General features: G+C 45.6%; 1 long non-coding RNA gene across 1 annotated transcript in view; it reads left to right on the top strand.

Annotated features, from left to right (window-relative positions):
- The window catches only part of LOC309858790, a 71,082-nt gene extending 52,355 nt beyond the window's left edge, over nt 1-18,727 (top strand). Inside the window, exon 2 of the long non-coding RNA XR_014308323.1 lies at nt 18,551-18,727. This is a non-coding gene — a long non-coding RNA (uncharacterized lncRNA). The remainder of the gene's footprint in view (nt 1-18,550) is intronic.
- The last annotated feature ends 2,961 nt before the right edge of the window (nt 18,728-21,688 follow it).

Genomic DNA, 21,688 nt, shown 5'->3' with positions numbered 1-21,688 from the left:
ATCTCAAATCAACTCTAATTCTGTTCGTCCCATGAAATCGTCCCCAAATCTTACTGATGACTGATAATCATTGAACCCTCAGTGGCTCCTACCATCCACTGAAAGCCATTGGTCATCCCTGCAAGTCTTTGCAGGCACCTTAACTTGCTTCCTGTCCTTGGTTCCAAGCCACATCAACTTTTCCCACTTCCAAGATATGGAGGAGAGGAATCTAAGTCAATTAGGAAGTGGACTTTTAGTGCCCACTTCAACATCTGCATTGGAAGACTTGAGATGTGTGGACATTCCTTCCCTCCGCATGTCCCCCAAGACATCTCAGAGGGTACAGGGAAAGGGGGAAGACAGGCCTCCCCAGCACACATCCCCCACCCTGCCACCTGCAGAACCCACCCAAACGCCCTGGTTCTCCCTGGGATGGGGCCCCCTCCGCAGTCATTTCCTAAAGAGATTGCAGGGGAAGGAGAAACCTTCAGGGGAGGGGAATCAGACCCTTCTAGCAGGAGACAGCGCTCTGTCTCCACCACCCCATGATATTGAGTCACTGGTCCAGGGACTAGCAAGAGGGGGCAGCTTGGGAGTGGTTTCTCCCCATTGTGTTCTTATCTGGAAAGCTGTGGAACTTGGGATTATGTGGAGAAGGTCAACCAGGACAGTGTTTCGCACTGGGCTTTTCTCCAAAGAAGTCCAAGGTGGCGAGACCTCCAGGGAGAGATGGACAGAACCCTGCACTCCAGCCGGGAGGACTGGTGTGAGCTGTGACCTTGCAGAGATGTTTCCAACAGTGCGGATAGGACTAGAGAAGCACCATCCCCCTTCTCCTCCCCATCTGTCTGTGGGAAGACTGTCCCAACAACCCCGTGAGGTGTCAGTGTGGACACCTGGGAGAAGCCTGGACGAACAGAAACTTCACTTGAGTTCCATGCACTGAGGACCATTTCTCTCATGGCCCCGTGTAGGAAACAGGCCTGTGTTTGCTCTGTTGTGCCTGGTTTTGTTTTCCTCCTCTTTTCTGGGGTTAGAGTATCCTGCGTATCCTCCGCCAGGGAGAGAAAGGAGAGACACCTGAAAGATGGCAAAAATGAGGGTGGGGGCCCCCCACATCCGGTGCGCCTCGGGACTGGACCCCCGACGAGACAGCGCGTCTGGTTTGGACGCTAAATTAAGTGGCGAGGAGACGAGGACGGCAGCTGGGCAGAGCCATAAATCAAATCAAATAATAAGGCCAGCAGTTATCCCAGCGAAATGGGCTTACAACCGTGGATATTAATGAGGCTTTTACTTTAAACGGATATGTTTAATCAAGCAACACTGATCCGTATTGGGAGCTGGAGGAATTATGGTGATTGTGCTGGGACTGTGCCAAAAACCATTTGGCTGTGTCCTCCCGTGTAAACCGGAGCGACCGTCCGCGTGGAGGGAGCCCCAGACAGGGTGAGGGCTGCTGCGGGGTGGAGGGGACAGGAACAGGCTTCCTCCCCTCCTCTGGAGGCCGCTGAGAGCAGAGCCATGTGACCAGGGTCTGCATCCTGAGACCCGGAGATCAGGAGGCTGGGCTGGGAAGGCCTCCAGGAAGGAGAGGAGGAGGAGAGCAATGAGGGACACAGGCCACTGGGGACAGAGATGCCATAGCATCAACCAGTGCACATTCGTTCGTCTCCTTTTATAAGTATGATGCTAATGGGGGCAAAGGGGAGGTCACAGAGAGGGAAGTTGTGTAAGTCACGGTGCTTGGCGCTCCCGCCTTCCCCATGCCTTCCCCTCGGGGGGGGGGGGGGGGATTGGCCCGTATGTGACAGGACTCCTGCTGGATAAGGGCGTTTTGTACTGACTGGTTAAGTGAAGCAGACAGTGAGTGCTTCCAAGCAGTGCTGCTCCGGGGGGAGAACATGCCTAAGTGAACGACTTTCTGGAATCTTCTCCTCAGGAGAAGGTGAACCAGAACTGGGACTTAGAAGCTTGTGTTCGAGTGTATGACACAGACCTACAAAGTACAATGTTCAAATCACATAATAAAATACTGCATGCTGTGTTATGCACTTTATAGGTCTCCTATGTATGAAAGAAAATGTATTTCCCCAGCGTCTTTTAACCAAAACCTTCCACCTCTCCAGGTGGGCATCTTCGTGCTCAGCACCAATCAGGAACTCTGGGAAGAGCCGGGGGGTGGGGGGGATGGAGGGTCCTGGTGATGGTCCTTTCTGATACCAGGTAGCTCACCAAAGCTCTTTGAGACACTTCTGGGAGGGCTGGTCCCAGAAGGACCAGAGAATGGGGAGTCTTTCAGCTGGAGAACCTCAGAAAGGCCCAGGGGGACACACAGACAGGGCGTCTCTCTATGACTGAATTGAGAGAAGCTGTGGGAACGGGAAGAACTATAGAAGGTGATCACTGGGGTACGTGGCACTGTAAGGAATCCCAGAGAGACAGAGGCAGGGTGAGAGACGGGCCCCAGGCTGCTTCTCCAAGTCAGCTGGTCTCGAGGAACAATTAGGTAGAGATTTTCATGGGGCTGATCACAGGGCCACACAGCATCTTAGGGTTTTTTTTTCTCTTTTTAAATCAAAATGGACTTTTTTTTTTTAAAGATTTTATTTATTTATTTGATAGACAGAGATCACAAGTAGGCAGAGAGGCAGGCAGAGAGAGAGGAGGAAGCAGGCTCCCTGCTGAGCAGAGAGCCCTATGTAGGGCTCTATCCCAGGACCCTGAGATCATGACCTGAGCTGAAGGCAGAGGCTTTAAACCACTGAGCCACCCAGGTGCCCCCAAAATAGACTTTAAAGATCATCCATTTCAACCTCTTCATTTTACAGATGGGGAAACAGGCCCGGCATGATGAAGGCTCTCTCATGTCTCTGAAAGGAATAAAATAGGGCATTTAGTTTCCAGTAGAGCAGGGCAAAGCTCATTAGCAGCAGAGTGTTCTCTACATCTCTGGCCCCAAGCCAAAGTGACAGCAACTTTCCTCTCGGGGCTTCCTGGTCCCTGTCTCCCTCCTTCTGCCCAAAAGTCTTGTGGGGGATTATTAAATATTGCTGCAAACACTCCCTCCATGGAGACCTGGGGTCTTTGCCCTCTTCTCTTCCATTTGAGTGGGTGGTGACTCCTTTTTTCAAACTACAGAGCACCAGGAGTGGCTGGACAATGAGGAGTGATGCTGGTTCCACTCCATTCACTGGGACGCCGGCTTTTGGAACCCCGAGACCACGATGCTACGGGAAATCCAGACCCCACAATGAATCCTGTCAACAACCCCCACTAAGGGAAATTTTCCAGTCTACCCAGTCTAGGTAGCAGACTTCGTGGCATGTTCCCAGCAGGGGAAACTTCAGTAAGAGAAACAGCTGCAGACAGTTTCCGTTGCTGCCTCGAAGTCTCTCCCACTGCGGCCCTGACAGCAGAGAACAGAGACGAGTCATCCCCGCCGTGCCCTGTGGTGTCCCTGACTCACAGCATCAGTAGCACCAAGTACGGGGTGTCTGACACCTTAGGTTTTGGGATGACCTGCTAAGGAGCTGTTGCAGCTGGGGCAGGTCTCCAGGTAGGGCTGCCCCAGCGGTAGTGGGAGAGCTTGGCTTAGCATTTCTGGAGGTGGAGGGGATTTGGGCAGTACTTTGAAGAATCACAGAAAATGCCACTTGAAAAGAAGCTACTTCACCTCTTAGGCTTTAACTGCTTTACAAAATCTCGTTAGGTTACTCTAAGGGCCTCAGAGGGCAGGGTGACTCTGAAGAGAGGGGCCAGACTCTTGGGAAGGTCAAGTCTTCATTGCCCAAGTTTGCACGGGAGCACCAGGCAGAGCCCCTGGGTACCAGGTCTGGGAACAGCAATGCCCGCACGGTCCTGCCCTACCAGACTGGCTGCCCATTTGGAGGGGCTCGACTGAGCAATTGGAAGAAATCAAAGCCCAGGAATATGTTATGGTCTACCACTTTTACAGATTAAGACAAAAATCATGGCATCTGTGGCTCAGTCAGTTCGGAAACTGCCTTCAGCTCAGATCGTGATCCCCGGGTCTCAGGATCCAGTCCTGCATTGGGCTCCCTGCTCAGCGGGGAGTCTGATTCTCCCTTGGATCCTCCCCACTCTCTTGCTCTCTCACTCTCTCTCTCTCAAATAAACAAGTAAAATCTTAAAAAAAAAAATCAGTAAGTTGCCAACAAGAAAGTTGCAGTCCGTGCAGATGTAGATAACACACATAATAATACAAAAGAATGTTGTTGAAAAAAGGGAACCAAAGAACTCTATGTAGTCCTACGTGTATTTGGAATGAGAAACATTTAAATTGTTCCTTTTGTGTGAAGCATGGCATATGGTTGGTGATAAGGGCCAAAATGTGTCCCTTCCCCAGATAGATATGTTAATGTTCTAATCCCTAGGATTTCAGAATATGGCCATATTTGGACATAGGGTCCTTAAAGAGATGATTCACTTAAAATGGGGTCATTAGACTGAGCCTCCGTCCAACACAATCTGTGTCCTCCTAAGAAGAGGATATTAGGACATGGACACACACACGCAGAGGGGAGACCGCGTGAAGACATGGACAGAAGATGGCCATCAACAAGCCAAGAACAGAGGTGTCGGAAGGAACCAACACCTTGATCTTCGATTTCACCCTCCAGATCTGGGAGACAGTAACATCCTGTTGTTCAAGCCACGGGGGCTGCTGTACTTTTGTTGTGCCCACCCCACCAAAGTAGTGTAGGTTCAATTGTATGGTTGTTCTAATTATCTACTGTGAAACTGAACCAGGAGTTGCTAAAGCCCTTGACCTCCCCCAAGAGTATTTTTCCTAACCTGACTGCCAAGATGGTCAATAGCCTCTTACAGGCAGAATAATGGCATTGTTTATGAGTTTACTGGAGCGGCCCAGAAGCCGCAGGGGGTTAAATCCAACAGGCTTTGAGAGATAATACAAGGAAGGCTACTTGCTATCACAAGTACTTGATGATTTCTTCTTTTGAAAATCTTCCGAGCATATGTGTGAAATTTTCTCTCTATTTAGAGCCTTGTCGCTTCCAGAGGCTCAGCTGCTCTCCTGCGGCTGGTGAGGAGGGAGAAGTGGGAGGGGGGCACTCAACCCCCCTTAGCTGTGTATTTTCTCCCTGCTCTAACCACCTTGCCCATACGGCCTCGGGTGAGTTGTGATGCGTGAAATCAGCTTTGTGGAAAAAAAAAACCACACACACACACAAAAACACAAGAACCCAATGATAGTTTCTCTTCTCCCTGTGGGGAATGTGAATTTGGGATTGACTCTCCGTCCTCTAAGCGCCCAGGTCCTGCTGTAGCCACAGATGCAGGGGGCATGGACACAGACTGCGTTACAGAGAACAAATATGAAAGCCCATACGTCTTAAGGCCTACCTACCTATTGCAACGGTCTCAGCACATAATGCAGGTGTCCACTTAAAGAAACCATAGCATGGTCACTTTCCCAGCACTGAACCTGGAGCAATTCTGGGGAGGGAAAGGCGAGTGGGCCCCTTGCAGGGAATGTGAATTTGGGATTGACTCTCCGTCCTCTAAGCGCCCAGGTCCTGCTGTAGCCACGGATGCAGGGGGCATGGACACAGACTGCGTTACAGAGGACAAATATGAAAGCCCATACGTCTTAAGGCCTACCTACCTATTGCAACGGTCTCAGCACATAATGCAGGTGTCCACTTAAAGAAACCATAGCATGGTCACTTTCCCAGCACTGAACCTAGAGCAATTCTGGGGAGGGAAAGGCGAGTGGGCCTCCAGGGGGTGACTGCAGCCCCGAGCCTTGCCCTCTGCTCCTACCCTGGTGGGCCACTTCCTTTCAGGGTGCAGGAGGGGCAAGGCCAATGTGTGTGTGTGTCTTCCCTCCAGGGGTCACTTTGGGGTCTGTCACCCCCAACTCACAGTGACTGCAGGGAGGGTGTGCTCGCGTGTGACTCTTCAGCGGGTTGCTGGTTATGGGAGAGAGCAGAGAGCAATAATGAACAGATGTTTGAGTTCCTTTGTATATAAAGTCCTTAGCCAGCCTGGGTAAACAGCCTCCTACCCTAAGCACCGCCCTATGGAGGGAGGCTAGGTCCATTTTCTCACTCAGCTTTCTTGGAAGTTGGGTTTGTTTTGGGTACTGTCTGTGTGTTTTCCCCCAGAGAGCTGCATTTCACACTTTGTGGATGACTTTCCTGCTGCTGGAGTGACATCGCGGGTCCCCAGGCACCACATCTCCTGCGTCCCCTTTCACTGAGGCTCATGTCTCCACCTTCTCTGGCCGAGTGTCCCCAGATTGTGCCTGGGCCGCTGCAGTGGGGAAGGCAGCCCAGGGACAAAATTCACCCATCAGAGGAGTGATGAAGAACAGGAAGCCAAAGTGGAACTTTGTAACGAGGCCGTTAATGAGCTTGCTTTTTCATTTCAACACCTTGTAACAGCTGCTTTCATTAAACTGTTAGTGAAGGCTCAGCCGAGAATGTTGACTCCCTGAGCCTCAATTTCCTCATTCATAAAACGGGGATAAAGCCCAGTTTTGCATTAGGGTTTTGTTGTTGTTTTTTTTTTTTTTTTGGCAAGAATTAAATAAGACACTGTACTGGGAAATACTTCATAAGCTATAAATCATCATGCAAATGTAAACATCAATAATTATGATTAAAGAACTCTTTTGAACTTGAGAAACACTTGGGGGTGTGTAAGAAGAACGCCACCTTCATATTAGGAATTTTTTTTTTTTAAAGTAGGGTCTATGCCCAGTGTGGAGCCCAAAGTGGGGCTTGAACTCATGACCCTGAGATCAAGACCTGAGCTGAGATCAAGAGTTGGACACTTAACACATTGAGCCACCCAGGTGTCCCTGCATGAACTGAGTTTTTTAAAACTAAATATTCTCTTCCTCAATCTTTTGCCCAACTCGTCATAAAATTTAACTTTTATAGCAATGTTATCAACCATTACTTTGTGCGGCCTTGTGATTATTTTCTATTTGTACCTATGGATGAAATGAGACAGCAAATAGGAGAAATCCGCAAACTGGAAAGGGCTATATATATAAAGGTGCAAGTTTAGTGCCTCGATGCATTGACCACCCCCACTCCCCAGGCAGGGGCTAAGGTTGCCTTGAGGCTCAAGTGGGTATGAGTTCCTTTGGCTGCAGAAATGGAGAGTGAGTCCCCCGACTGTAGGGTATCAAATAGTCCAAGTCTCTAGGCTCTCTGCTTGGTGTTTTGAGCTTCTGTGAGGGATTCTGACTCACTAATGTCCTAATAAGTCAAGTTCTCTGTCCTGCGGGCAACCCAGACATCTCGAGATGCATGGAGAAGCCGACCCTACCCGTGGTGCCTCCCCGCCTTACCAAGCTGGGTGTTGGGTGCCACTTGCCTGGCCATGGAGCACATGGTGGGACCTGCAAGGAGACATCATGTGGGCCCAATAGAGGGGCTGGGTAGGGATTTGCCACTCAGATGGAGGGTCCAGACCTACAAACCCAAGAGTCCAAGTGCAGGGGGAGGAAGGGGAGTGAAGGTGTTGCCCCATCCTTCCACACAGTAAACACTGTGCAAAGTCCTACGTCCAGCTTGAGAAGGGGCTCTGGTCTTACTGTGGATGCAGAACAGAAGATGCCATCCAGGAAGGGACCCACGGAGCTCCCTCATGGCCACCAATGATGATGGCTGCAAAAGTGTAGTCAGGCTGAGTTCCCTGCCTCAGCCGACCTGGCCAGCACCATGACAAGTATAGAGGTCAGTGTCAAAGACCGTTCAATGTTGTGGGGACAGAGCATGCTTTTGGCATCCACCTCAAGAAGGCTCTTCAAGGAACAGGAAGGAGGTGGGGTGTTTTCATGTGGGTTTCATTATTCTCTAGGTACTGGAGGGCCTGCATTCTGGCTTTACCTGTGTGGCCTGATACCTGGTCCTTGATGGTTAGGGCAGACAGTGAGATCCCCATGGAGAAGGTACTGGGATGTGGACTCCACATTGGTTGGCTTGCTTTCAGGCTGGCTGTTTACCATCTCTGAGAATTGATTAGCCCTGCAGGGACAGTCCCTCCAGGGTCAGCAGGACCCCAGATGTCAAGGCATCAGAAAACCGAAAATAAAGGGCAATGTTAATATGGTGAGTGTATAGAACATTTTGGGGGGGGCACCTGGGTGGCTCAGTGGGTTAAGCCTCTGCCTTCAGCTCAGGTCATGATCCCAGGGTCCTGAGATCGAGCCCTGCATGGGGCTCTCTGCTCAGTGGGGAGTCTGCTTCCCCCTCTCTCTGCCTACTTGTGATCTCTGTCAAATAAAGAAATAAAATCTTAAAAAAAAAAAAGGAACTTTTTTTTTTTTTTTTTTTAGGGCAGGTAAGGAGGAATCCTAGAGAGAGGGGAGGGGAAATGACAGAGGAAATGTGTCCAGGATGAAGTCACAGCTCCACTGCTGTACTGGGCAGCAGGGCCTGGCCATGCTCTCTGAGGAGCCCAGCTGTCATTTGCTGACTGCTGTTGGAGGCAGAATGGACAGAGGCAGGACCCACTTACACAACATTTTGGTTAAGTGGCCATTACGGAATAGAAAACACATTTTTGGTGGTGGTTAGTAAGATTTCAGCCTCCAGCTGAGGCATATTTTGTGTGGGTTTCATCATTTTGTGTGTAAGTGAATTAATCAGTGACTGCAACAGCTTTTATATTTTTTAATAATTTTTTTTAAAGATTTTATTTATTTATTTGACAGAGAGAAATCACAAGTAGATGGAGAGGCAGGCAGAGAGAGAGAGAGAGGGAAGCAGGCTCCCTGCCAAGCAGAGAGCCCGTTGTGGGACTGGATCCCAGGACCCTGAGATCATGACCTGAGCCAAAGGCAGCGGCTTAACCCACTGAGCCACCCAGGCGCCCTAACAGCTTTTATATTTTTTAAATGAGAATCTGAATATAATTTGTGGAATTTTGAAGCTAGAAGTGCCCTAAATGTTACATTATCCAAGCCTGTCTTTTTTTTTTTTTTTTTTTTTTTTTTTTTTACACACAAGGAAATTAAGGGTCAGAGATATCATGTGGAACATGTTAAAAAATGTTAGTATTGGCGCCTGGGTGGCTCAGTGGGTTAACCCGCTGCCTTCGGCTCAGGTCATAATCCCAGGGTTCTGGGATCGAGCCCCACATCGGGAATCTCTGCTCAGCAGGGAGCCTGCTTCCTCTTCTCTCTCTCTCTGCCTGCCTCTCTGCCTACCTGTGATCTCTATCTGTCAAATAAATAAAATCTTTAAAAAAAAAAAGTTAGTATTGATCGCAACAGACAACCCTGACATTCACTCCACCCCAGGGTTCTCGCCTCTGACAAGGATTCTTTGGGGGACAGAGGGGTCAAGTGATTGACTTACCTGTCATTTGGTAAAAATAATCCTGAGAGAGCAGTGCTTTTTTTTTTTTAAATCAGAAATCCACTTTTTAAAACTGAAGTATGGTTGACATACAACGTTATATTGGTTTCAGGTGTATGACATAGTGATTCTGTGACTACTCAGTGTTCGCCATGATGAGTGTGGTCACCATCTGTCACCATTCCATGCCATTACAATAATATTGGCTCTATTCCTTCTGCTGTTCTTTTCATCCCCGTGACTTACCATTTTATAACTGCAAGTTTGTGCCTCTTAATCCCCTTCCTTTATTTCACCCACCCCCCACCTCTCTCGTCCCTGGCAACCCCCAGTTTGTTCTCTGTGTTTATGGGTTTGCTTCCATGTTTGGTTGTTCATTTGTTTTGTTTTTTTTAGGTTCTACATGTAAGTGAAATCATATTGTGTTTGTCTTCCTCTGTCTGTCTTATTTCGCTTGGCATGATACCCCCTAGGTCAGAGTTGTGTTTTTTAAAAATTATGTAACAACTCATTTAGATGAATCATGGAACAATGTAGGATGAGGAATAGCTTTCTAAGTATGTCAGGAAAGGTTAGCGGAGGAAAAGCCACTGATGTAAAGATACAGCTTTAAGAAAAGCTCAGAGAATAGATTCAATTTGCAATAGCATTCTAGAATGACAGATAGTGACTGCATTTCTCATGCCGAGCACTGAGTAATGAACAGAATTGTGGATCACTCTGCTGGTCACCTGAAACTAATATAACATTGTATGTTAACTATACTTTGATAATAAAAATTTGAAAACAAAATTATCAGAGTCAAAAGTGTGGTTTCGGGGCGCCTGGGTGGCTCAGTGGGTTAAAGCCGCTGCCTTCGGCTCGGGTCGTGATCCCAGGGTTCTGGGATCAAGCCCCACATCGGGCTCTCTGCTCAGTGGGGTGCCTGCTTCCTCCTCTCTCTCTGCCTGCCTCTCTGCCTACTTGTGATCTCTGTCTGTCAAATAAATAAACATTAAAAAAAAAAAAAAAGTGTGGTTTCTCTGAAAAAGAAAAAGAAAATGAATGCAATTAAGAAACACGTTTGTCTTCCATGAATAATCAATGTAGTTATTCAAGGTATTAATTAAGAGGAAAATGAATTTATTCAATATCAAATACCTACAACTAACACTGATGTTGGTATAACGAATGTGTTCCTCTGGTAGTCAAGTATAAAACAAGATTGTTTGCTCTCAACATTGTTAATCAAAATAATACTGAAAACTCTAGTCAAAACAATAAGGGATGAAAAGAAAAGCCATACATATTGGAAAGGAAGGAATAAGCCTGTCATATGTACAGATGATATGATGGTCTACTCCAATCATTCAAAAAATGTCTTTAAAAAAATATTAAGTGAGTTTAGTAAGGCCATAGGATACAAGACAATCATATAAAAATCAGTTGCCTTTGACATACTTGCAATGAAACTGTGATTCATTAAATTTACATTTTCAGTATCATTTACGACTTCTCAAAAAAATGGACATAGATATAATTCTAAGGAAATATGCAGTTTATATGCTGAAAACTATACAATACTAATAGAAGAAACCAAAGAAAAGCTAAATAAACAGAGAAAAGTATCATGTTCCTGGAGCTAAAGAAATTTTTTAAAAAAGAAGAATAAAGTAGAATTACACTACCCAATATTAAGGACTACTATACACAGTAACAGGTACTCAGAGGTGTTGGTAGAGGGATAGACATGTAGATTAATGGAACAAAATAGAGAAGTCAGAAACAGATCCACACAAGTACAGAGAACTGATTTTGAGTTGAAAAGAAATAAAATGGTAGAAATCTTGCTTTTCAACAAATGGTATTGGAGCAATTGGAGAGCCATAGGTCCCAGATAAAACACCCTCAACCTGATCCTCAACCTTGTGCAAAAATTAATTTTAAATGGATTCCATGAAAAACATAAAATCTTAAAACTTTTAGAATATGTCAAGAAAATCTTCTGGACCTGGGAATCAGGGAGAGATCATGTCTAAACATGGTGGAAAGCATGATTCATAAGAGAAAAAAAACTATATTATCAAAATTAAAAAGTTGATGTCTGTTAATTAAGAGGATAAAAAGACAAATTACAAGCTGGGAGAAAATAATTTGTAAACTAGGTATCTAAAACGATTATGTTTCTATAACATATAAAGAATAGTAAAAATCCAACAATCCAGTCTGAAACTGAACAAAAGAATGTCCCCCAACAGGTGATGGCTAAGAAGCCATGATACATTCACACCTTGGAACACTATGCAACGATATTAAGGAATGAACTATTGATTCGACAACTTGGATGAATCTCAAGGCCATTACTGAGTGAATAAGATATCAACAGATCCAATGCTGTACGATCTGATGCATGTAACATTCTTGCAATGGCAAAATTATTGATGAGCTCAGACTACAGGTTGTTACTAGATAGGGATGGTAGAATTGAAGGGGTTTGTATGACTAAAAAGGAGTAGCACAAGGCAGATCTTTCTGGTTATGGAATAGTTCTGTCTCTTGATTGTGATGGCTATTACACACATCTGCATACACCCATCGTGGAAACATCAGTTTCCGGGTTTTCCTATTGTACTCTCGTAATCATAATGTAACATGTAAGCTGGGAGGAAAACTGAGGGAAGGAGCAAGACCTCTTTGTATTAAAAAAAAAAAAAAAAAAAAGGGACACTTGGGTTGCTCAGTTGATTGGATGTCTGACTCTTGGTTTTGGCTCAGGTCATGATTTCAGGGTCATGGGATGGAGCCCTGCCTCAGGCTCCTTGCTCAGCACAGAGTCTGCTTCTCCCTTTCCCTCTGCTCCTACCCCTGCTTGAGGGCACTCTCTCTCTCTTTCTCTAATGAATGGATAAATAAAATCTCTAAAAAAAAATTAAAATAAGTAAATAAAAAATTTTAAGATAGAGATTTGACCATGTGAAGTAGGGAGTTGTCAAAGCCCCTTGTTTTGGAGGGAGAATCCCTTGTTATGGGTGCCTCAGCAGGGAGCAGAGCTCTGGTTTCCCACTATGGAAGCCAAAGAGGCCCTCCTCCTTTCCCCCATACCTTTGGAATCCAGTGTGGACACATCCCCCAGGCTTTTTTTTTTTTTGTCCTTGGATGTTTCACTGGGGCTTCTTGGATGAGTAGTGCAAAGACAAAGGGACTACTTAGCTCTGAGTCAAAAAGGAACATCTCCCAGGAGCAGCTCAGGGACGTGACGGTGGCCTCATGATAAGGTCAATCTCATACATGATGAATTTCTCCCAGCACTGCGGGGAGTCTGTACCTGACCTCAGCTGGGCCCCTCAGCAACTGGATTGATCTTGGCCTATAACTGGCCAGAAGTTTACCACCTTCTGAGGTCATGATGGTCTCAACTGAAAGGGCATTCAGCGCTTTATGAGGCGACCCTCTTCTTTGTTGACTTGGCTCCAAGCGACAAAATGCAAAGTACCACAGCCACAGAATAGCATGTATAGTATGACAATATTTCAGTTTTAAAAACCCCATAAATGTACATGTATGTATATGTATTTCCATATATACATAGACACATCAACGTGTGTGCATGCATATATAATGTATATGTACATACACACATACATACATGTTCAGAAAAATAGTACAACATCTGGAAGAATATATGAAATGTATCTATTAAAGAAACTTTTGATGGGATTATAAATGATTGATACCTTCTTTTTTTTAAGATTTTTTATTTATTTATTTGACAGAGAGACATCACAAGTAGGCAGAGAGGCAGGCAGAGAGAGAGAGAGGAGGAAGCAGGCTCCCCGCTGAGCAGAGAGCCCAATGCCAGACTCGATTCCAGGACCCTGAGATCATAACCTGAGCCGAAGGCAGTGGCTTAACCCACTGAGCCACCCAGGCGCCCATGATTGATACCTTCTTTATCCATTTTTTTGTTTTGTTACAAAACGTAAAATTTGCAGGTATTACTTTTTTTAAAAGATCTTATTTATTTATTTTATTTACTTAAGACACACACACACAAGCTGAGGGGAGAGGCAGAAGGAGAGGGGCAAGCAGTTCCCACCCTGTGCAGGGAAGCAGAAGCAGGGGCTGGATCCCAGGACCCTGGGATCATGACCTAAGCTAAAGGCAGACGCTTAACTGACTGAGCCACCCAGGCGCCCCACAGGTATCACTTCTCTAGGCTGAAGAAAATCTATAAATCTATTTTCATCAGAGTAAAACACAGAAACTGCATCAGGATTTCCTTATTCCCGAAGGGCAGCAGTAGGACCCTCTGTGTCTGCTCCGGCCAATGCCGGGTTCCTAGGTCTCTTCCATTCCCACCTAGAGGAGGCGTCACTGAGCAGCAGTCCGGGGACTGGTCCCCCTTTACACTCCTGGCTTGTTGTTTCAGGGTAAATTTTCTCATGTGGTTCAGGTGCTTGAACACAGGCTACGTGAAAAGCCAGAAACCCTTGACCAGAACACCTGGCTCCAGCCTAGTAGTGGCAAAGATGACCCTGGATGCTCTCCGGAAGTGTGTGCTGCTGGCCGCAGGCCTTGGCCTTGGTCTTCATGCACCCAAGACAAAAACAGCGCATGCGAGACCGCAAGGGTGAAGGCATCGGCCAGGGCCGGTCAAATGCTGGCCACGTGGTTAAAGGATTTGAAAACTTCCCTTGTACATCTGGGAAAATGAGGAGGGCTTCAGAGGACTGTTGCAACATTAAATGGCTGTGCATGTGAACGCTTAGTATAGTTCCTAGCACACAGTAAATGATCAGTAAAAGTGAGCTGTCTTTGGCTGGATTGAGAGAGGTGAAAAATACGAAGCATTGGCAAGGAGGTAGAGAACCCGGAGTTCATGTGCCGCTGGGCGGAGCGTCAGTTGGCGCCGCCCCTTTGGAACACAGGTCCTAGTTACTAAGGCTGAGCGGAGGCTTCCTCACTGTCCCAAAATTCCACATAGCGGGTGCAGACCCAACAGAAATGCATATGCACACACACTAAGCTGCACGGGTGAATGTGTTTAAAGCAACAGTACTTATAATAACGCAGACCGAGAAGAACTTAAGTGTCCCCCAACAATAGAATGGAACAATCATTTGTGATATGTCCCCACATTGGAATGCCATACAGTGTTGAGAAGGAACAAATCACATTCCCGGACAGGGAAGATGCTCACAAACACAGTAGAGCGAAGAGGGCAGACATGACCGAGTCCTATCTTGCACACACATAGTGAGGTTGTTAAAAGGCAGGCCACCCTTGCTGGGGGAGGGGCCAGGGACAGGTGGGACCCCAGATGGGCTGCTATGTCCTGCTGGGGGTGCTGGATACACAGGTGGCTCTGTTAGTAAAATCAAGCTGTGCACTTCACGATTATGTGCATTTCTACATGTATATTAAAATTCAATAAAAACTTTTAAAAAAGAAAACATGGTTTAAAAGTTGGAAAGGGCATGGAGCTATTTTTTCCTCTCTATTAGCATCAGTCTTGGGGTAGGACAGCTGGCTTGTTAAGGGGCATACCTTTTCTTTTCTCTTATTAATTTTTTTTTAATTTTTAAAAGGTTTTATTTTAATTCCAGTTAGTTAACATGCAGTGTTGAATTAGTTTCAGGTATACAATACTGGGATGCGAGTGCTCATCTCCACAAATGTCCTCCTTAATCCCCATCCCCTGTTTCACCCATCCCCCCACCCACCTGCCCTCTGGTGACCATCAGTGTGTTCTCTGTAGTTAAGAGTCTGTTTCCTCGTTAGTTTCTTTCTCTGTTCTTCCTTTGTTTCTTAAGATCCACATATGAGTGAAATCATATGGTATTTGACTTTCTCTGACTGATTTCTTTCACTTACCATGATGCTCTCTAGCTCCATCTGATGTGGGAACATTGAGCCCAATGGTCAAGAAAGAATTCTTGAGACATCTTTGATGCAAAAAGGTGTTTTATTATTGCACAGGGACAGGACCTGTGGGCAGAGAGAGCTGCACTGGGATTATGAGGCGTGACTGATTATATACTTTTTAATTAGCGGGGGTTAGGGATAGCATAAGTCTCTAAAGAATTTGGAAGGAAGGCTTTCTGGATCTTGAGGGACTAGTTGTTGTTAAGATAAGGTTACTCTTAGGCTCCAGTAAAACATCAACGTTCAGGCAGCTGTGAGTTCCTTGAGGAAGGTCACAGTGTGTGTTTCAGGATCTATCAGTGGGCTGCAAGCTGTAAGATTTAATTTTGGCTTCATTTTGCATGCCTTGTTCTCCTCATCATACTCATCTTGTTGCAAAAAGATTTCATTCTTTTTACGGCTGAATAATATTCATATGTATGTACACAAACACCACGTCTTCTTTGTTCATTCATCGACTGATGGACACTCAGGCTGCTTCCGCAGTTTGGCTGTTGGAGATAATGCTGCTCTAAACATAAGGATGAATGTATCCCTTTGAATTAGCATTGTTGTGTTCGTTGGGTCAATAGTAGTGCGATTGCTGGACTGTAGGGTCATTTTATTTCTAAATTTTTGAGGAACCTCTATACTGTTTTCCATGGTGGATGCACCAGTTTTCATTCCCACCAACAGTGCAAGAGGGTTCCTTTTTCTCCACATCTTTGCCAACACCTGTTGTTTCTTGTGTTGTTGATTTTAGCCGTTCTGACCAGTGTCCGGTGACATCTCATTCTAGTTCTGGTTTGCATGACCCTGATGATCAGTGATGGAGCATCTTTTCCTATGTCTGTTGGTATCTGGATATCTTCTTTGGAGAAATGTCTGTTCATGCCTTCTGCCCAGATTTTAGTTGGAAATATTTGTGTTTTGAGTGTTGAGTTTTATAAGTTCTTTATATATTTTAGACACCAACCCTCTATCAGATGTGTCATTTGCAAATAGCTTCTCCCATTCCATAGGCTGCCTTTAGTTTTGTCGATTATTTCCTTCACTGCACAGAAGCTATTTATTTTGATGAAGTCCCAATAGTTTATTTTTGCTTTTGTTTCCATTGCCTCAGGAGACATGTGTAGAAAAGAGTTACTGTGGCCAACGTCAAAGAAATTACTGCCTGTGTTCCCTTCTAGGTTTTTTACAGTTTCATGTCTCCATTTTGGTCTTTAATTCATTTTGAATTTATTTTGGGGTACAGTGTCAGAAAATGGTTTGGTTTCATTCTTTCGCATGTAGCTGTCCAGTTTTCCCAACACCATTTGTTGAATAGACTTTTTCTCATTGGATATACTTTCCTGCTTTGTCAAAGATTGAGTGACCATATAGTTGTGCGTTTTGTATTCTGTCGTATTGATCTATGTGTCTGTTCTTGTGCCAGTACCCTACTGTTTCGACCACTGTTGCTTTGTAACATAACTTGAAGCCCAGAATTGTGGTGCCTCCAGCCTTGTTTATCTTTTTCAAGGTTGCTTTGGCTATATGGGGTCTGTGAAAGTGGTTCTATATAAATTTTAGAATTATTTGCTCTAGCTCTGTGAAAAATGCTGTCGGTATTTTGATAGGGATTGCATTCAGTGTGTAGACTGCTTTGGGCACTATAGACATTTTAACAATGTTGGTTCTTTCAATCCATAACCATGGAATATCTTTCCATTGCTTGGTGCCATCTTCAACGTCTTTAATGGGTCTATATGTTTTCTTAGTAGAGTCATCCAGTTCAAGTACACAGAACTCTGAGCATTCCTGAGGGGACTAGCTGCTTCGGGGAGATAAATACAGATTGTCTGGGGGAGACAGGAAGACACCATACTTGACCTTCTCAGCACTGTGTCCCCAAGAATGCAGAATCCCAAGTCTGGAGAGGAGAGAGAGCTGTGTAGCCTGCACCCTCATCCCACCTGCCCCTCCCCCAAGCCCAGGGGAGTCACAAAATTGTTCCTAACCTCAGCTGAACCTGGCTTTGATTTTTGAGGGGCTATTGTTGTTTTTTTGTTTTTGTTTTTTGTTTTTCTGCACTCGTGGTTCTAAGACTGTGGGAATTGAGCAGAGCAGCTGTGGGGTTGTTTTGACTGGGTCTGGGGCAGTAATTCTCAAAAAGATGGCTGGAACTGCTGGTCTTGGGATCACCAAAGATGCTTGTTAAACATGCGTTTTTTCCCAGCAATAAAAGTGAACAAAGTATTGCCCTACTTAGCAATACTGATGAGTCCCTCCAGCATAATGTTGAGCAAAAAAAGCCAGGCACACAATAATACATTCTGTGTGATTCCATTTTTAGTTGATATTTTTAAACCAGTGCATAACTAATCTACGATATTGAAGGGTATGGACCTAACTGTGAGGGAGGTCAAGGGGGTTCATGGCGGTGGCAGCCTCAGACTGTGGTTACATGACAACTTCTCAAAGCACAGACTTCTGACTTGTGCATTTTTCTGGGTGCTTGTTTTTCTTGAGTTTTAGAAAGTTTATAAAAAAAAAATAACTCAGAGGCACTGGATGGCTCGGTCGGTTAAGCATCCAACTCTTGAGTTGTCTCTGGTCATGATCTCAGGGTCATGAGATGGAGCCCCACATCCTCGCTGTGGAGTTTACTTAAGATTCCCTCTCCCTTTTCCCTTACCCCCTTCTTCCTCCTCACGCACACACGCCCTCTCACTCTTTCTCTAAAAGAAAAGAAAAGATCTCCCATGTTTTCCCTTTGACCTTTCCAAGCCACCATTTCTCTTACTTTGAATCTTATTATCATCAAGCCATGGGGTAATCCCTTCTCTTTTCCTTTAGTAAGTTGAAAACTCCTGAGATTTCCAAAAGAACTTCACTAAGGCCAATGATATACCAAACATCAGCAGAGAAAATTTAGAAGGGAAAAGAACCCCAGGTTTATTTAGAATGATATGACTTTTAGCACAGTTTGGGGGTCTCCTGCCCATTTGTTGAGTTGGCCAGAGGAGGGGAGGGGAGAAGAAAAGAGGGGGAGAGAGAGGGAGGGAGGACAAACCACAGTTCAAAAACTTTTCTCTACATGGATTCAGCAATATCAAAATCCTTGAAGAAAGAAAGGCTATGCATGTGTGTATACATGTACACTATGTACATGAGTGTGATATGGGTTGAACTGTGTTCTCCCAAATTTCGTATGCTGAAGCTCTCAACTCCCAGGGCTTCCTAATGTGGCTGTATCTGGAGATAGGTTCTTTAAAGAGGTAAGAAGGTAAAATAAGATCATGAGTGTGGGTCCTAATCCAACATGGCTGGTGTCCTTGCAGGAAGAAAAGATGAGCACCGGATATGTACGGAGGGAAGACTGTAAATCACAAGGAGAAAGCACCCATTTGCAAGCAAAGAACAAAGACCTCAGGAGAAGCCAGTCCTGCTGACACCTTGAACTTGAACTTCGGGCCTCCAGAATGAGACATTGAAATAAATGTCTGCTGTTTGAGCCACCCAGTGTGTGATACCTTGTTATGGCAACATGGGTGGACTCCTACTGTGTGTCTGTGTGTGTGTGTGTGTGTGTGTGTGAGAGAGAGAGAGAGAGAGAGAGTTTATGTTTAATCTTTCCTTCCAGGACCTAAAACATGCCTTGCAGGGAGCTCGTGCTCAGCAAGCCTGCAGAATATTCGGAAGGGCTGTATCCTGGAAAGGGCACAGACAGGGAGCCCATACTCCCACATTCCCAGCCCACCCTGGCCACCTCCCTTTGGACACCCCCTGACACACACCACAACCCCCACCACCACGAGCCCACCTCCCCTCCTCCTTCCCCTGCTGACCCCCGGCCGCCAGAGCCAGCTGGCTGAGTTGTGCCAAACTGACTGGCTGCTGGAAACAGGTGCTGGCCAGGCAGCCTCCCTGGGGGAGTTGGGAGGGGGAGGAGAATAATTGTGAAACAGCAGGAAAACGCTTCTCCCTGGCAGCTTAGAGCGGGTGGGGGTAGGGCGATGAAAAAAGTAGGCTTTGGGGAAACAAAAGATGCTTGGTGCAAAGTAACTCAATTAAAAAAAAAAGGGGGGGGTGGGGGGAAGCAAGATGGGTGCGTGTTTCTCACCACCAAAATCCTTTGACAAACTGAGACAACTCATATAATGTGCATTCTCATCTCCGGTCCCTTACAGGGTAACCAGTGAGAGGGGCAGGCGAGTGACTCACATTAGATGTGGCCAAAATTTGGGAGATTGATTCACAGGGTAGAGGAGCCAGAAGCAAGGAGAAAGCTTGTCTTTCCTCTTTAGGCGTCTTAGTTCCATATAGTATGATAAACCACTCAAATTTAAGCATGAATTTGTGGCTCTGCAGGAGATTTGGTGAAGAAGTCCCTTCACAGATGGCTGTCCCCTTAGCTGATGGCCTGTGGTCCCCACATCAGCACACCCTTCTAAGAAGTAGAAGTAGTTGCTGCGTAGATAAAATCTCCCAGTGGGCTCAGGGTTTGAGAGTCTCTCTATCACTGTCCTTGTTTCCTACTTGAGGTTTGGCTTTGTAGGAGAGAAATGTCCACAAACTTAAGAATGTATGCCTGGGAGTTGGCCCTGGGACCTTGGTGCCACGATCCCATGAACTCCCTCAAGTTCAGAATAATGTGCGTTCCCCCCCAATGCACAGGACAATTTCTGTACCATCTGTGGGTACATTCTGTAAGGGTTCAAGGAACAGAAAGGGCTTCTGAGAGCAGTTCTGTGTTCTGAGTTGGCACCCAGTACCAAATATTTGACAACAGCAGATGCTGATGAGTCTGTGGAGCAACAAGAATTCCACAAAACAAAACAAGCATCTACCCTACAGTCCCTCCGTCGTGCTCAATGAAGTGAGCTGGAAACTTACATCTGCACAAAAACCTGCGCACAGGTGTTCAGAATAGCTCTATTTGTAAACCGCTCACACTTGGAAGCGATCCAGACAGCCTTCCGTAGGTGAACGGTCCATCCAGACAATGGGATATTACTCAGCACTAAAAGGAAATGAAATGAACCATCCATCTATGAAAAGGTACGGAAGACCCTTAAATTCATGTTACAATGTAGAAGAAGGCAGTCTGAAAACAACTGTATACTGTTTGATTCTAACGATACGACATTCTGGGAAAGGCAAAACTATGGAGACAGTACAGAGATCAGGGGTTGTTGGGGTTAAAAGGAGGGAGGGATAAATAGGCAGAGTGCAGAGGATTTTTAGGTCAGTGCGACTACTCTGCAGGATGCTGTAATGATGGATACGTGTCATTACACATTTATCAAACCCATAGACCATACAACACAAAGAGTGAACCCTGATGTAAACTGTGGGCTTGGCTAATGATGATGTATCGATGCAGGTTCATCGACTGTAACAGGTGTACCACTCTGGTTGCTGTTAATGGGGGAGGTTGAGCGTGTGTAAAGATAGGGACCTTTGGGACCTCTCGGTATCTTCTCCTCAATTTTACTGTGAACCTGAAAGTATTATGAAAATAAGGTCTATTTAAAATTGAGGAAAGGGGCAGGAGAAATCATAGGTATGGAAAGAAATGACAGCCTCATTTTTGTTGGGTTGGGGAGTCAGCAAAGTAGTTGTGAGCTGAAGCAGCAGGGGTCCAGCAGGTGCCTCTGCCCCGTGGTGAGGGCCAAGATGGTCCAGGCTGGCGGCGCTGGCAGGTCGCTATCATTAGCAGGACAGGGTCCCTGGCAGTAGGGATGGTGTTACTGTGATGTGGTATAGAAATCACAAAGGAAGAAGGTAGGGAACCTACTCCTAAGTGAAGAAAACACCCTGAGAACTCATGAAGGATGTCAAAGACCCTGAGTGAACAAGGTACCTCTAATTTGGGTTTGTGACCTTATTCTGAAGTCACAGACTGCTGGAGCCTGAGAGATGGTTGCATTTTCATCAAGAGAAGAAAGAAAGACGCAATGAGGGGAAAAGGAAACAGAGACAGAAACCTGAATGGAATTGGGTCCCTAGAGAGAGAATCACAGCGGGGAGCTGAGAAGAGAGGTACACAAAAAGCGAGGACAAAGGCGGGAGAATAACATGGAGGAAATCTATTTTAAGTCTATAGTCCTCCTCTTAGAAATTCTGAAAATAATGATAGATTTTGTGAGTAGAAATATTTGATTCTCAAAGCAAGCCTGAGAAGTGTGAACGTTATTATTGCATTTCATCAAATGTGAGATGCCAATAATTATAAATGCACATTAATTTTAGTATGAAAAAAAGGAAAAAGTGCCAATTAAACTTTGACACTTTTCTGCTTATCTATTGCTACAAAGCAATAAAGCAAACTACCCCAAAAGTTAGTGGCTGTAACCAATCCCCATTGGATGCTGTCTCACAGTTCTGTCTAGACTCATCTTGGTTTCTCCCTTGGGTCTCTCATGTGGTGCAGGTGGGATCAGGGGTTTACTGGAGCTGGAGCTGTCAGACACATG

The sequence above is a fragment of the Mustela nivalis genome (genome assembly GCF_964662115.1).
Source record: "Mustela nivalis genome assembly, chromosome: 2".
In the NCBI taxonomy this organism is placed as follows: Eukaryota; Metazoa; Chordata; class Mammalia; order Carnivora; family Mustelidae; genus Mustela; species Mustela nivalis.
This window is presented reverse-complemented; position numbering and strand designations above follow the sequence as displayed.